Consider the following 17,665-nt stretch of genomic DNA (forward strand, 5'->3'; position numbering starts at 1 on the left):
TCTTGCCTCTGCCTCCTGAGTGCCGGAATTAAAGGTGTGTGGGGCACCACCACCCAGCCCTGGCTTCTTCAAGTTCATCAGAAGTTCACCGTTACCTTCTTTCTTACCCTGACTCTAAGTCCTATCAGCTGAGATTCAAACTCAGAAACAGAACTGCCAGGGTGACATAGACTAAGGGGTTTGTTCTGGGGACTTGGCTTTTGCCTCCTGTGGGCATCTGGTGTTAGAGTCTAATGACAGCAGGGTAGTGGGGCAAGGTGACAAGATATGGTGCGTGCTAGAGAGAGCAGGACAGCCTGGAATCTCTGTCCACCTCACTGTTTCCGGTTCTGGCTGGAAGCCTCTCATTATGACACTCTGGCCAGCGTCTGAGAGCTGCAGCAGCAGGCACCTGGCTGTTTCCTTGTACCATCCCCATGAACCAGCAGAGTAACAATGGGCCAAGGTTGCCATGGTGATTCTGCTCCCACCTTTAAATCTGCCCCTTTTAAAATCTGCTGCAAAATGTCTCTGGCTTTCTCTGTTGGGAACCATGTGGGAGAATTAGTAGTTCAAGACCAGTGTGGGCTATACAGAGAGTTGGAGGCTAGCCTGGACTTTATGTGATCCTATTTCAAAGTAACAAAAACAATTTATAAAAAGACTATTTTCTGGGGAGGTAGGACAAACCCAAACCAGTAGCAGATGGGTAAAAGGAAAAACCCAGTCATTTGAGTCTATAAGAACTGTCTCTAATTGGGTGTGACCCAAACTTGTATGGGTATGGAGAGTGTGGAGGGGAAACAGGGAGCAGAATTGGCTGTAAAAAATCTGGGCAGGCTGACCCCAGAGCAAACCCAGGCTGGAATCCAGTCCTCCAAAGATGCAGATGCTGATGTTCAGGTTGGAGGATCGCACGGAAGCCCAAGTACAGAAGCTGGTGTGGTTGGGGGACTGTGGGCAGCATTCGATGACGGGTCAGTTTCATGGATGGGAAGTTCCAACCTCCCTGTGTCTCACACAGACCTTCCTTCAAGAAATGTGAGACACTTCCGTTCCTCATCTCATCACAGGGGACAACCCTACAGTTCTTAGTTGCCTTGATGGGGTCATCATCCTTCACCATGCTCAAAAATTCCCAGGAAAGAAGAAAGAAGCCTTTAAACAGCACCAGCGGAAAGCAAAGCTTCATATCTGTATCTACATCTCTCTCTCTCTCTCTATATATATATATATATGTGTGTGTGTGTGTGTGTGTGTGTGTGTGTGTGTGTGTGTGTGTGTGTATGTGTGTCCAAGATGGAGGGGTTTTAGCAATTGGTCATTCTTGATGACTCTCAAATGACATCAATGCTAACCGTCCAAGATTCTCCCATCTCTTATTGTTGACAAAAAAAAATTAATTGCTGAAGAAATTTAATCTGCTTGGCACCTTTTCCAGGAAATCTTGTGACAAGACAGATAAGAAAAGCTCCTCAGCCCTGTTCTATTAACTTCAACCCTCATTTCAAAAGCCCTAGCTGTCCAGCCCCAGCGCCAGCTGTTCCCTTTGTTGTGGTCTGGTCTTGGACCAAGGGAGCTGTTTCACTAGAGCTGCCCCACCCTCATCCTTTCACACCTTCCTAGCTCTATGGCCCTAAGGCCCCATTCTCTTGCTCAACCAGCTTGATTGGCTTGCTCCCTTAGATAAGACTTATCACTTTGCTTATTGCAGCTGGCCCAGGGTTAATGCTTCCTTTGTTTCATGAGGTAAATCTTTGAAGGCTAAAGGACAGGGAGAGTGGAAAGACACCAAAGTAAGTGTTCATGATGGGGACATAGTCAGAGACTTTCATCTTGTGTCCTTAAAGTCAATGGCTAGAAAGTTTATTCCCTTCCATCCACAGGAGGAGGAAACTGGGGTTGGGGAAGGTCTGTCAATGGCATTTCTCCTACATTGGTTCACATGCCGGCCCTGAGGTGGGTGCTCTTATTTAAATCAGGAGCTGCTGTGGAGGAACATGACTGTGTTGCAGCCCATTGTTCTGCATTTCTAACAAGCTCCCAAGGAACAGCAGTGTTGTTCATCTATGAACCCGTGGTAGGGACAAGGACATGTGGCACCAGGGAATCTTTAACTGTTGGGCTTTCTGTCAGGACCATGATCATTGTTATTGGCCATCAATGTTTGTGTCTTCCCAAAATTCATATGCTGAAACCACAGTCCCAGTTGTGGCTCTAAGGAAGTAGCTTAGGTTAAAAGAGATGTCGAGCACACTCGATAGTTCTTTCTTTCTTTCTTTCTTTCTTTCTTTCTTTCTTTCTTTCTTTCTTTCCTTCCCTCTCTCTCTCTCTCTCTCTCTCTCTCTCTCTCTCTCTCTCTCTCACACACACACACACACACACACACACACACACACACACACACACACACGTTCCTGAAATGAAGAGAGAAGGTCACGGTAAGAAAATGGCCATCTATAAGCCAGGAAATGAGCCCTCACCTGAACCCAACCATTCTGGCTCCTTGATTCTGAAATTTCTAGCCCTCAGAATTTTAAGAAAGAGAACTTTGTAACTGAAGCCACCTAGCCTGTGTCGTTTTGTTATGCTGGCTCTAGTTAACTAATCCAGCCACTATGGTTCCCAAACCAGGTGTTCCAGGAATTGTCAATGACAATCTCAAAGACTGAATATCAAGGTGGAGTTCACTATCCTATTCTTGGCCATTATGCTCCAATTTACTCTTTAAGTCAGTGGATCTCAACCTTGACTGACCATTTAATAATCTGAGAGTTTCTTCAGGTGCCTATACTGGGGATACAGATACAGCCCAGAGGTTAGAGGATGATTGCTCTTCAGAGCATCTTACTTTGGTTTCCAGCACCCTCATCTGGTGGCTCACAACTGCCTATAACTCTAGCTCTAGAGGATCTGATTGATGTCATTGTCTGGCCTCCATGGACACCCACATTCACAAGTACACACACACACACACACACACACACACACACACACACTATTAAAATTACAGTTTTGTTTTTTTTTTAAAAAAACACCTGTTCCCAACCCCCCCCCCCACCAGAGTCTGGCTAGACTCTCCTGCATGCTGCTGATAATAGCTATAAGTATGGCTTAAAACAACATTGTAAACTTAAAAACATCATAAGGTTTTTTTGTGTGTGTTTTTAGTTTTTTTGGGTCAGGGGGAGACTTGACTGCCTGGTTCATGCTTGTGAACTCTGTAGACGGTGATGCCATTTTGCAATGTCATAAGGTTGGACAAGGCTGGTAAGGGAGGCCTGGTGTTAGGGTTTTTTTACAGCTAATTTTTAAACCACCAATAGCCAAGACAGAGAATGATTGCCCAAAGTAAACATGTCAGGGCCAGAGTAGGGGTAAAGGTCAGTTTGCAGTCCCCGTGTGTCTGTGTGGGTGAGGAAAGGCTGCCTGCAGCAGGAGAGAGAAGGCCTGCTAACACTCACTTGCTTTCTGAGGTTGAAAGAGGTATTTAGTCAGGTTATGTGCCTGCACTTGTCCTGACCTGTTGTGGAGGCCTTGGCTTCCATGAACTATTTGTCTAGAAGTCTTTAAATTGGGCTATAGAATAGATCTTTTAGGTGAAAAGGATGGGCCTTTAGGGGAATTCAAACCAGAAGTAGAGAAGACTCCTCAAAGGTCATTGTCAGCACCCAGATGCACAACCTCTTTTCTTGATTTCTTTGGACTCAAATATCCCTGAAAAGAGCTGAGTTGAGCTTAACTATTTTGGTAAGCAGTGCCTTGTGTGAGGACGCCTGCATCCTGCCTCTCCTTGGAGATCTGAGTTCCCTTTTACTCTGTCTCAACCCTGAGAAACCCCTCCAAGAGGAATTCTGCATAGACGAGAGTGGAAGGCACCTCTCCTCTTCCTTCATGTGTTCGTCTGCTTTGTAGTCACTTTCGTATCCAGTGTTAAGCTCCATTGTTGTGGTCTTGTCACATTTCATTCTGTCACTTCTGGAATCATGCTACAGTTTTATCAGTCACAAGAGGAATCCAGCACCCCTGGATGAGGACCCCCACCACCACCACCACACACACACACACACACACACACACACACACACACACATTTAATTTAACCGGTCTACTCAAAAGTCCTCAGATGCACAAGGTCAGTGGTGCTGGGTGAAGCCTGCATCCAGGAGGTAGACATACCACTGAGAAGAATCAAAGACCTAAGAGCTACAGGTATCTCCACTTCTGAGGCAATTTACTGCCCCCCCAACACACACAGTGGGGGCAGGAAATTACATATCTAACATCAGATATTGCAAACATTCTGCATATTCTGTCACACATGGTACCTCCAGAAACCCTAAAGAACAGATGTTTCATCTTAAAAATGGAGGAACCAGGTTCTGAGACACTTGGTAATTCCTTGGTCTGAGCAGTATTGGAACTGAGACTTGTACTCTACACATGACCCACCACTGCTTCAAGAAAAAGTGAGCTCATTTCCATTTTATGGGAGTTGGAGTGAGACACAAGTCTAGTTAACCTGCAGGAGGTTTGTGAGCAGGAGCAGTGCACAGCTGGCTGGCTGCTCAATGTCTCCCCGTGGACTTTGTTTTGTTCTGTTATTCCTTTTCAAGACAGTTACAAGCCTCATCACACCTGGGCAGCATCCTATCACTTGCGGGATCTCTTGGTGCTAATAGGTTCATTCCTAGGATTCCCACAACCATTGTTGGTTTTAGAACAGAGCCTCCCTCTCCTTCTTACCCATTTTCTTTCTTCCTTCAAAGACCTTTTAAGAAAGCAGTTACCCCAGCCTAAAATTACATAGGGGCTTTCACAAAATCTGTTTCTTTTTTCCTTTTCTCCCAGAAAGAAAAAAAATTTTCTGCAATTTCCATCTCCCCCTCAGCAGCCCCTAGTGCCTCACAGTGACTGTTGTCAACACATGGATGACTGGAGTTTCACAGTAGCTCATCATCATTGCTGTCTGAGACCATAATACACGGTGATCTGAAAGTCATGTTGGCTAGAAGAGGATGTGTGTCTCCATCCATGCAGAGCCCTCCTCAACCCAATACCATAGGGAGACACCTGCCTTTCTTTATCCAGTAGCTGGGTGCGTTTTGCATGGCCTCTGACAAGACCAGTGGAATATAATCTAGAAATAATAGATCCAGGTCAAATTTAAATCTTGGCACATTAGCAACATAATTCCTTTAATAAATGCCATTCGACAGTGGATTTGGTCTTAGTGAAGTTGGGAACTTCGTTTTGTCTCCTCAGCTCCCCTCACTCTTTACATGTGAGGAAATTATCCTCAGTGTCTGTTTACAGAAGGCATTGCAAAACCTCCCACATGGTTCCCATTTTTCTCTGTGTATTTTTTGTTTTCAAGGATAGAGACAGTCTTCTGATGAGAGGATCTAAGGAAATTGTCAAGATGTCTTTCGTTAGCATACATTAATTAATGAGAGTGGGCATCCCAACTTTAGTTGTGGTTAGCAACAGGCACCTTAGTAACCTTAGCAACGGCATTATGAGTTGAAATATGCTTTCAACAATTGATACCTAGTACCTGCAAAGATGACCATATTTGGAAATAGGGTCTTTGCAGTTGTAACTAATTTAAGGTGATGTCATTCCAGAATAGGCTGAGGCTCGATTGACAAGATTACTGTTCAGAAGAAGAGAGGAAAAGGGGTTGGAGAGATGGTTCAGCTGGTGAAATGCTTGAGTTCAGATCCTCAGAAACCACATGAAAAGCCAGGTTTGGTGGCATGTTCCTGTGACCCCCAGCGCAGGGGGTTGTGGGAGAGTGGAGACAAGAGGATCCCTGAGGCCTGTCAGTTTAGCTACATCAGCGAGGTCCGCATTGAGTGGGAGACTTTGTCTCAAGAAATAAGGAGGGGAGTGATGGAGGACACCTGACTTAACCTCTGGTCTCCATAGCTACCTGAATGCTCACATGTATGCATGCATGTGCACATGCATAACATTCTCCACAAAAAGTGAAAAAAACACGAATGTACACATATACCACACACACAAAACAAAAAAGTCAAAAAAAAAAATGGAAAAAGAGAGGAAGTTACATGGACATAAGACAAAGCCATGAGGTGTCTGGGGCAGAGATTATATTCATAAGCCAAGGAATGCCAAGGATTCCTTGCACCAACTGGAGTCAAGAGAGGATATGGGATACGTCCAAGGCTATGAAAGAATCCACTACGGTCATTTTTATGCCACCCAGTTTAGGGCAATTTGTTTCAGTAGGTAAACATAGATGGGAGGGAGAAGCTGGCCCTGACGTGGAGACTATAGGCTTCCATGGGAGTGGAAAGCAGGCGCAGACTCCCCTGTTGGCTGTAGATCAGAGGTATGAGCCATCAGTATCTCTGCTTGGGTACATTGTTAGGCCTTGCAGTCATTCCTCCTGAGGGAAGGGCCTGTCAGCTAACCTGAGTCCTGTTTTCTTCGTGCTGTTACCCTCAGAGCAGCCCGGGATCACTAAACCAAACTGCCCTTTGAAGAGTCAGGCCCTTGGCTGAGTGCTGAAAGAAAGAGGAAACGGCCCCACTTTGTCTGTTTCACAACTCCGCCCAGGGCCTGTTTCCCCAAGAAGAGACAGCACGTATCAGCTCTTTCTTACATGAAACCCGGGAGTGCATTGCCCAATGCTGTCTTGCACAATCCTTCCTAGGGCTCACTGCTGATTTTTCTGCCTTAAACTTTGACTGCCCTCTATGTTTATTTCCTGCTGGGAAGGTAATTCAGGGAGCCAACTTAGTTAACTTTTATCTGCTTAATCCATTGGGTGCTCAAAAAAATGTTGACAAATAGATTTTTATCTTTGCAAGCAAGTAATGGGGGATGCTGTATAGGACATCACCGGGAATTAGGCTCAGATTTGTTCTTCTTAGTGCTGGGAATGTTGTCAACAAAGACTTTACTGGAGCCTCCCACTCTCAGAGCTTCCTGTGTTTCAAACAAGCTGCTTTATCCAAATTAATGTCTTCCCTGCACACAGCCTTCATTTAAGGACTGGTCAGTGCAGATGTGTGAAGGCCTAGCCCGCTTAACTCTCCTCATAGTTATCTCCCAGGAATCTCCTGGATCCAGAACTTCCACAAGATAGGATGAGGTCTGTGCGTGGACTGTGACTGGGCTTCTCCTTCTGTCCTGTTTGTGTCCTGCCTTGTCAGTCTTGGTCTTAACAGTTCCAACATCTCAGCAGACACCCTGCACACAACCTCAGCCCCAGGATCTGATTCCCAGAGGTCTTGACAGAGATGTCCTTCAACCTGACACTATTTATAAAAGAGATATATTATCCACACTTACATATGCTGACATCGAATCTGAAGTGTGTGGTACAACAAGGAGTGAAAAAGAAAATGTCAGCCGGAGTCTGTGCTGTCTCTGTGTAGGCCTGGGGCTGGGCTGTGCTATTGCTCATTGAAGGCTCATGAGTTCTGAGCATAGGTCTCTTTCCACTAGGGTTTCATTGAATAAGATAGATGTGGCCATGGAATTTGATGAAGTTCTAAAGTAAGTTAAATGGGCCTTTTAAAAGGGTTCTGAGTTTAAAAGTGTGCCTGAGTTCTTTCCTCACATTGTGACAAAAAGTATCTGACAACTGAAGGAGGAAGGTGTTTTTGTTTTTTTTTTTGTTGTTGTTGTTGTTTTTGTTTTTGTTTTTTGGACTTGTGTGATGGCAGAGTCCATCATAGTGGGGAAAGTGTGGTCTTGAGAGAGGCTTTAGCTGTAACATCAGGATCATGAGGCAGCTGGTCACAGAGCACCTATGGCCAGGAAGCAGGGAGCTGAACACTGCTCCATAGGCTGCTTCTTTTCTTTCAATCTGGCATCCAGCCTGTGGGATGGAATCACCCACACTGGGGATAGGTCTACCCTCTCCAGTCAAGCCTCTCTCTCTGGAAACATAGCCACAGGCAACCTGTAGGAGTATCTCTATAGGGATTCCAAACCCAGTTGACATTGACGATGACCTACCTCGGTCAAGTTGACCAACTATATGCACCTCAGTTATGATGTGATGGGAAGTTACTTGGCCTCTATGGTCTTCCTCACAAAACATAACTGAGAGAAAAGCCAACTGAAGGAAATTCTACAGGCTACCTCACTGGTTGTCAATATTACCAAGGCTACCAAAACAAGAAAAGACTGAGAAAGTGTCACAGCCAAAAGAAGCCCAAAGACAGGTGACAACTCACTGCAATACGGGACCCTGGATTAAAAAGTAGATGCAAGGTAAAAACAAAGTAAATCTGAGCAACCACATTCAGTTCATATAAATGCATCAGTATTGGTTCAGTAACTGTGGTAAGTGGCAATGCATGGTGGTGCACACCTGTAATCTCAGCATTCAGGAGGTTGAAGAAGGAGGGTCAGGAGTTCAAGACTAGCCTGAACTAAATAGCAAACTCACTGTCAGTGGAGACTGTATCGCTAGACTCGGTCTCAAAAAAAAAAAAAAAAAAAGCAATCAGAAAATCGTAATAAGTGTATCATCCCCATCTAAGATGTTAGCCATAGATTAAACTAGGAAAAGGATATATTCGAATTCTATTTTTGCATATCTAAAATTCATCTATGATAAAAGAGATTTAAAAATTAAATTTAAAAAGCACAACCAAATTTCTACAAGTATTGATGGCTCCATCTTGGGCTCAATATACATGTAACACGATAAATAAAAGATCCAGTGACAGAAATTGGGGTTCAACCTGAAGATCAGGGAAGCAAAAGCAGCTGGCCACTAGCTCTCACCTCTAGTTCAAGCTGGAAGGGCTGATCCAAGAACTCTTTATCAAGTCTCAAACTGCTGCCTTTCCTCAGTGTGGCTGTAGAATACATGCTAGATCCTCAGTGTGACGGGAGGATGGATGCTCCTGTCTTCAGTGTGGCTGGAGAATGCCCGATACTGAGTCTTATATACCACTCATGCGTCCTGGGATTAAAGGTGTGAGCTATAATTTTCTTTTAGATTGATTCAATCTTGTGTAGATATGGGTGGCCTTGAAGTCAGAGAGATCCATCTACCTCTTAATACTGAGTCCTAGGATTAAAGGTACTTATCACCTGTCCCGCGCTATCGCCTCGCCAGCAAGAACCACACAGGACATTCGGATCCTTCTGCAGTAAAGCTTTAATGCATCTTGAGAGGAGAGCATAAGCTTACCAGAGCGGAGACCCCGAGCCAAGAATCCCGTCCCCTAATAAAGGCTGGCAGCCGCCGCCTGGGACGTGTCACCCTATGATTGGCTTCAGCTCATCAGGCCATATGATGCCACGGAATAGGCAGAGATCAAGGAATGGAAAATTACCCAGCGCCTGCGCAATAATTTACATTCAGTGCCTGCAGGTGCCATCATTGTAATGGAGAATGCAGGGACGGCTCCCTACATCTCCCCCTTTTTTTTATTAATTAATGATAAGGCTTTATATTTTTACAAGCAAATAGGTCACCCATATGTTGAGGGATAGAGGCAGAGGTTGTACCTTCCCAATCAAACATTAAGACTGTGTACAAGAGTCGCCATCAGGCTGTTAGCTTGACCCGAAGCGCTCTCGACCTGTCCTCTGCCGTTTTTTTGGGAAAGGGAGACTAGGGCAGGCAACCCTTATGCAGGACAACATGCCTCCCAGAGAAGCCTGCATACTGGGCAACTCTCTGTGCGATGCCTTGCTCAACATCCCTCATGGGCTGCTCAAATCAGACACTCTACCCTGTGCAATGAGCCTAGGCTCCGGGTGTGCAAGAGCTGTCTGGCCGGCAGCCTATTGCTTAAGCATAGTTAGCCAAATATCAGTGGAAGCCCCTTGTTCCAAAGCTACAAGCGCTTGGGCGATAACCACCTTGTCTCTCTTAGTTTGAGCCCTGAGCCTACAGACCAGCCAGAGAAGCAACACCAATCCGCAGCAAACGGCTGCACCAAACAATCCCATCCCCACCCATTCCTTAAAATAGGAGACAGCTGAAGCGATCCATGATGACAATCCCTCCGTCAAGGACAGGAGTTAATCTGGATAATAGTGGCTCTCAACTCCCGGGGAGAGGGTGGAGTTCCGACTTTTGAAGGTCCGAAGGGGCTCTTCGGGTGAGTCTTTCCGGGATCCACAGGGGATTCTCTTCATCCTGTGGAAAAACACATATAGCTCCCCTGGATCTTATGGGAATAGGATCCGGGCCTCTCCAAAGACCAGTTAAGATATCTTTTTATTTTATCATTTCCTTTGGCCTTTTAGGTTCTGAGGTGTGACGCTTGGCCGCAGTATGGCCCCAAGCGTCAATGTTTATGAGGCTTTCCCCAGGCATTCCAGGCCTCTAAGAAGTGTTGAATAACATGCATGGCCTTTTCCCCTATCAAAGACTGGGAAAGCCATCTGTAATTTTCTCCGCTCCTCTAATGGTAAAAAGGAGTCAGTACCAAATAATGGGGGTGTTGATGGAAGTACACCTGCTGGATTAACAGGCAGTGGCCTCATATTTGTTTTTACTTTTGGCAGCCGATATCTATCAGGGTGGTATCTGTCTTGCTCTAGCTCTGTTTCCTTGCTAGAGTCTAAAATCTCAGAGTCTAAGCTGCTCAGCTCCAAGGCCTCTAGTTTCATTGTAGGGCAGAGGCTAGGTTTTGAGTCTTTATTTCTCTTAAATTTACCGGGGTGTGACCGGTTATTCCCTATTTTCTCTCCCCCTTTTTTTGTATCCTGGGGAGGGCCTTTTTCCTTAGACATGTCCTTCCTTTTTTGAGCTCCTAATCTCTCATCTCGTTCGGTTTCTGATATATTATCCTGTACCTCTTTAAGCGTTTTTTGACTCTCTGCTACCATGGGACGGCAAGCCTCAATCTCTAGACAGTTTTTAATTAGGTCTCTCTGTTTTGAAGAGCCCATTATGCTGGAGGCTACCTGGGGTAAGCTTGGTCTCGAACTGGAACACCAGCCACGGTGGGCATAATATAAGACCAATGTGAACAAAAGAAGAATAAAGACTAGAATTAAGGCTTTTCCATCCCATAGTGGTGACAAATTAAAAGCAAAGTCAAAAAGGAAGGTGTCAGAATAAAGCATACCTCTCCGAACTTACCACCCTGCAGTTCTGAATCCGCCCCGTTAGAGGGGTCTCCGCAGTGCCGGCGATGTTAACAAGTTCCCGGGTTTCGGCACCAGATGTCCCGCGCTATCGCCTCGCCAGCAAGAACCACACAGGACATTCGGATCCTTCTGCAGTAAAGCTTTAATGCATCTTGAGAGGAGAGCATAAGCTTACCAGAGCGGAGACCCCGAGCCAAGAATCCCGTCCCCTAATAAAGGCTGGCAGCCGCCGCCTGGGACGTGTCACCCTATGATTGGCTTCAGCTCATCAGGCCATATGATGCCACGGAATAGGCAGAGATCAAGGAATGGAAAATTACCCAGCGCCTGCGCAATAATTTACATTCAGTGCCTGCAGGTGCCATCATTGTAATGGAGAATGCAGGGACGGCTCCCTACATCTCCCCCTTTTTTTTATTAATTAATGATAAGGCTTTATATTTTTACAAGCAAATAGGTCACCCATATGTTGAGGGATAGAGGCAGAGGTTGTACCTTCCCAATCAAACATTAAGACTGTGTACAAGAGTCGCCATCAGGCTGTTAGCTTGACCCGAAGCGCTCTCGACCTGTCCTCTGCCGTTTTTTGGGAAAGGGAGACTAGGGCAGGCAACCCTTATGCAGGACAACATGCCTCCCAGAGAAGCCTGCATACTGGGCAACTCTCTGTGCGATGCCTTGCTCAACATCCCTCATGGGCTGCTCAAATCAGACACTCTACCCTGTGCAATGAGCCTAGGCTCCGGGTGTGCAAGAGCTGTCTGGCCGGCAGCCTATTGCTTAAGCATAGTTAGCCAAATATCAGTGGAAGCCCCTTGTTCCAAAGCTACAAGCGCTTGGGCGATAACCACCTTGTCTCTCTTAGTTTGAGCCCTGAGCCTACAGACCAGCCAGAGAAGCAACACCAATCCGCAGCAAACGGCTGCACCAAACAATCCCATCCCCACCCATTCCTTAAAATAGGAGACAGCTGAAGCGATCCATGATGACAATCCCTCCGTCAAGGACAGGAGTTAATCTGGATAATAGTGGCTCTCAACTCCCGGGGAGAGGGTGGAGTTCCGACTTTTGAAGGTCCGAAGGGGCTCTTCGGGTGAGTCTTTCCGGGATCCACAGGGGATTCTCTTCATCCTGTGGAAAAACACATATAGCTCCCCTGGATCTTATGGGAATAGGATCCGGGCCTCTCCAAAGACCAGTTAAGATATCTTTTTATTTTATCATTTCCTTTGGCCTTTTAGGTTCTGAGGTGTGACGCTTGGCCGCAGTATGGCCCCAAGCGTCAATGTTTATGAGGCTTTCCCCAGGCATTCCAGGCCTCTAAGAAGTGTTGAATAACATGCATGGCCTTTTCCCCTATCAAAGACTGGGAAAGCCATCTGTAATTTTCTCCGCTCCTCTAATGGTAAAAAGGAGTCAGTACCAAATAATGGGGGTGTTGATGGAAGTACACCTGCTGGATTAACAGGCAGTGGCCTCATATTTGTTTTTACTTTTGGCAGCCGATATCTATCAGGGTGGTATCTGTCTTGCTCTAGCTCTGTTTCCTTGCTAGAGTCTAAAATCTCAGAGTCTAAGCTGCTCAGCTCCAAGGCCTCTAGTTTCATTGTAGGGCAGAGGCTAGGTTTTGAGTCTTTATTTCTCTTAAATTTACCGGGGTGTGACCGGTTATTCCCTATTTTCTCTCCCCCTTTTTTTGTATCCTGGGGAGGGCCTTTTTCCTTAGACATGTCCTTCCTTTTTTGAGCTCCTAATCTCTCATCTCGTTCGGTTTCTGATATATTATCCTGTACCTCTTTAAGCGTTTTTTGACTCTCTGCTACCATGGGACGGCAAGCCTCAATCTCTAGACAGTTTTTAATTAGGTCTCTCTGTTTTGAAGAGCCCATTATGCTGGAGGCTACCTGGGGTAAGCTTGGTCTCGAACTGGAACACCAGCCACGGTGGGCATAATATAAGACCAATGTGAACAAAAGAAGAATAAAGACTAGAATTAAGGCTTTTCCATCCCATAGTGGTGACAAATTAAAAGCAAAGTCAAAAAAGAAGGTGTCAGAATAAAGCATACCTCTCCGAACTTACCACCCTGCAGTTCTGAATCCGCCCCGTTAGAGGGGTCTCCGCAGTGCCGGCGATGTTAACAAGTTCCCGGGTTTCGGCACCAGATGTCCCGCGCTATCGCCTCGCCAGCAAGAACCACACAGGACATTCGGATCCTTCTGCAGTAAAGCTTTAATGCATCTTGAGAGGAGAGCATAAGCTTACCAGAGCGGAGACCCCGAGCCAAGAATCCCGTCCCCTAATAAAGGCTGGCAGCCGCCGCCTGGGACGTGTCACCCTATGATTGGCTTCAGCTCATCAGGCCATATGACGCCACGGAATAGGCAGAGATCAAGGAATGGAAAATTACCCAGCGCCTGCGCAATAATTTACATTCAGTGCCTGCAGGTGCCATCATTGTAATGGAGAATGCAGGGACGGCTCCCTACAACCACCAACTCCTAGCTTCTGGCTGCTGGGATTAAAGGTGTGTGCCTGGCTTCTATGGCTTGTGGCTGACTTTGCTTTCTGAATACTCAGGCAAACTTTAATAAATCATAAATAATGTATCACTATATATACACACCTGTGACTTCATTGGCTTTCCATGGCCTTTTGTTATCACAGCTATAAACAGACACTGGAGTATACTTATAGCAAGGATGCCATGCCTTTGTCATTAGTCTATGTCTCTAAGTTACTGTTATTTGCATGCTTGAGAATTTTCATTCTAGACATCCATCCATCCATCCATCCATCCATCCATCCATCCATTCATCCATCCTTCCAATCCAGTGGTCCCCAAGCACCCTGAGTCGATACCTCTTCAAATCAGTTCTCTAGCTTGGCAGCATGTGGAATTACCTGGGAAGGACTTACCTATCAGGTTTCACCCAGCTGCCCAAGTGACCCACTGTTCAGCCCACATGGAGGATTGCTATGTGTTTCACCTGATGCCTTTAGCTGTGTTATGGGGTGGTCCTACCTATAGGCATCATCACCCCCAACTCTGCCTTACACTCATACTGCAGACAACTAAGTGATTTTCTATTTCAACAACTTGAGTGAAGAAACCTCTTTTACCCCCTAGCAAATAGTTTTGCCGCACAGCTATTTAAGGTTGGAAAGCAGAGACAGGCTTCGGTAGAAGGTGGTCTGTCCCCATTGGTGGTAGGTGACGTTAGCAACATGTAGCAGATAGCACTGACCACACAGATCACTGGTGGAGACATACAGCCGATCAGGGGCTTATTGACTCAATAGCAACGCTGCTTTTTCTTTCTCCATCCCGATTTGACTATAGAATAAGAAGCAGCTGATATGGAGAGGGAAGAAAGAAAGCCCATCATATTGCGCCTGATTTTGTCTTTAATGTAATGGGAGCTCTGGGTTCCCCTAAGGGATAAAAGAGGCCCCCAGGTTATTCTACCCTCTATCAGAAAGGCTATGTAATAGAATTTAGGACAAAGGCCCAGTCTCCAGGAGTACCAATGGACAATTTGGCTACCCATCCCAAAACCCCAATAAAGAGAGGAGTAACCATGAAAGACAGACAGAGGATATTTAATCAGTGTATAATTAGTGAGGCCACACTGGAAAAGGAACAGATAGAGGGGTTCAGTGACCCTCAGATTCATCTTCAGGAGACTGTCGTGATAGAATAAGAATTGGTGCATTGGGGAAAAGGCATGCATGATTTAGCAGTATGGTCAAGGCTTGTTGAGTCTGGTTGATCACTGTCTCAGTTCTAATTCAAGAAATCCTCTTGCTCCCCGGTTTGAGATGGGCATCTTTTGAAGGGGGAGGAGGGCTGCCCTTCAAGGCTCTGTTGTGCATGGGATTCAAGGTGACTTCATATTTAGGATAATTGTTAGAGGTATTTAGATGCCTTCTGGGGATTCTGAAATGGGTCATTATAAAGAGATGAACTATTTTTATTTATTTATAAAAAGTAATAAGAGGCCTCAGTTACTCTGTGTGCTTTCAACTTTGAAGGGGAACAAGATGGGTTATGACCAGCTTCCATGTAGACACTCCATGAGCGAATGACACACCTATTGCAGAGGTAAGCAGCTGACCCAATGTAAAGGAAGTAGCTCCAAAATGAAGGCAAAGATGCCAGGCTTTCACCCTGCGCATTGTCACCTCATTGGCACAAGAGAAGGGTCTGTGATTGTTAGCAAAAGCAGCTTCCAAGAGCCTGTCACTATAGGGCAAATGGGTGTGACCTCAGAACTTTGAGAAGGAAACTAGGCAGAAGGTACCCCACTCAGTATTAATTCCCTCAAGGTGTTCTTTCCCAAGATTACTAGCTATGCTCCTTGGATGTTTTTGTGTAATTGTTGTCTCCAGAAAATGAGTCTCCAGGTTGAGTGCAGAGACATGCCCCTGTTCCCCTCTGTAGCTTGACACAAGAATAAGGAGTTCAGAGTGAGTACAGGTCTTGAATTTGTTTAAGCTCGGCCATGGGAGCCAAAGGGCAGCTTGCACAGGCTTGTTCTCCACCATTACTGGTCAATTGCTTTGACCTATTGACTTTGCAGCTGGCCAGGCTCTCTGTTACTTCATAGGCAGCAACAGCATGGCCCCAACTGAGCAAAGGTTGACTTAACCTATTGGTCTCCTAACCCTGTTATAAAGTCCACACCACTGGAATGTTTATTCATCGCCCTTCAAAGAGTGTTTATACAAAGTTAGAGTGGTGTCACTCCATGGGACTCAATATGGATAGGAGGAAGGAGAATGTTTTTTGTTTTAGAAAATACTGATGTCCAAATCCTTGTTGTTGAGTTTCCTGTTACATATTTAAGATCTTGTTTTGCCCCTTCATTTTGTTGTGAAATATCATTTACCTTAAACAATGAAGACATACGTTAATTGTGTCTGCATAGTACTTTTTGTTGTGATTTCCAATGGTTTCCTGATTTAAATGAGGCACCTCTGGGCCTGGACCTGCTCTGTTCATTTCTCTCCCCCAGAGGGTTCTTAAATTTTTTGATGAAGTATAAACACATTGCAACCATTAAAAATCCTTAAAGCTTTAAAGTCTAAATTGAAATATGGTAACATAATAAATATATCATTTGATCCATTTTTGTTGTTGTTGTTGTCTAAAAAAAGGAAATTAAGCCATGGATTCAACCCCCAACTTTGAAAACTAAACTAAACTAAACTAAACTAAAGAGGCTAGGGGTATAGTTCAGAGGTCTTGTTTGGCATGCTTGAAATCTTGTGTTTGATTTATAGCACCATAGAGAAGAGAGAGGGAGGAGGGGGAGGAGAGAGAGGAGGAAGAAAAGGAGAAAGAGGAGAAGGGGGAAGCATGAGGAAGAAAGAAAGAAAGACAAGAAGAAGGAGGGGGAGGAAAGGGAGCAGGGAGCAGGGAGGGAGAGATTTCCATTGTCATTTGAGCAGCTATAGTAATGCATACAGCTGGTAGCATGCACTTTCCAATGTCCCCACTACTTACTTGCCTGACCGTGCCTGCTGACCTACTGACTACAGTTGACTAAGGTAATTCTTATTGTCACACAGCTTTTCACTCATAGGTTTTAACCTGGAGAAAGAGCACTCACTATAGGCAGGACAATTACAGCATATTCATGTGAAACTTGCATCTACTTTATTTTATAGTGGCTGTCACAGCAAATTAAATTAGCTGTCATCTTTTCACTGTCATTTGTTAATGAGTCATTGAAAAGAAGCAGTATTCTGGTAAGTGATTATTTGTGTGAAAAGTTGGTTGTGCAGAGCTCTCTGGACCCATATACAAAATGGAATATTACTTGGCTGTAAAGAAAATGAAATCATAAAATTTGCAGGAAAATTGATGGGCTTAGAATGTAAAATATTAAGTGAGGTCACTCAAACTCAGAAATAAAACAAAACCAACAAAAATCCATTTCTTTTCCTTCTTATGTGAGGTGATCAGACATCTAATGTCAACTACATTCTAACTACATGTAGGTTCACTGAGGTCTAAAGTTTGAGGCTGGGCAAGCATTTGAGTGGCTATCTTAATCTAGCTCTGTGTTGTTTTCATTTGTGTGTCTATTACAATAAAGTGATTCTTTAAAAGAGAAGTCATAAGGCTGAGTATAAGAAGGACCACTTCTTTATTTTTTCCTTCTTTTTGCATACGTGTGTGTGTGTGTGTGTGTGTGTGTGTGTGTGTGTGTGTGTGTGTGTGTGTGTGTGTGGTGTACATGTGTGTGTATGTGTATTTGCTTATGTGTGGGAACATTTGTGTGTGTGTGTAGATACTGGTACAAGGGAGGCTAGAAGTTGACATCAGATGTCTCCCCCAATCTCTGATCACCTCATGTATCTAGTCAGGGTCTCCCACTTCACGCAGACTGCAGTGATTTGACTAACTAGCCGGCTTGCTCTAGGGATCTCTTGCATCTGCTTCCTGAGTGCTGGGGTTACAGGCAAGTAAACCCACCTGCCTTGTTTTGATGTGGGAATTGGGAAATACAGGTAACGGGTTTCTTAGAGGATTGTGGACAAGTCTAAGGCAGATGCATTACTAAATGTCTACCCCAGC

At 45.1% G+C, this 17,665-nt stretch overlaps 1 long non-coding RNA gene across 4 annotated transcripts in view; it reads left to right on the forward strand.

Annotated features, from left to right (window-relative positions):
• Positions 1–17,665, forward strand: part of LOC118238616 — a 176,770-nt gene that overhangs the window by 20,397 nt on the left and 138,708 nt on the right. The window contains exons 1-2 of one of the 4 annotated variants that reach the window (XR_004769398.1): positions 13,618–15,184; positions 16,753–16,833. The exons of the other annotated variants lie outside the window; for them this stretch is intronic. This is a non-coding gene — a long non-coding RNA (uncharacterized LOC118238616). Of the gene's footprint in view, positions 1–13,617; positions 15,185–16,752; positions 16,834–17,665 lie in introns of those variants that run through there. 4 annotated transcript variants of the gene reach the window in all.

The sequence above is a fragment of the Cricetulus griseus genome, chromosome 3, assembly GCF_003668045.3.
Source record: "Cricetulus griseus strain 17A/GY chromosome 3, alternate assembly CriGri-PICRH-1.0, whole genome shotgun sequence".
NCBI lineage: Eukaryota > Metazoa > Chordata > Mammalia > Rodentia > Cricetidae > Cricetulus > Cricetulus griseus.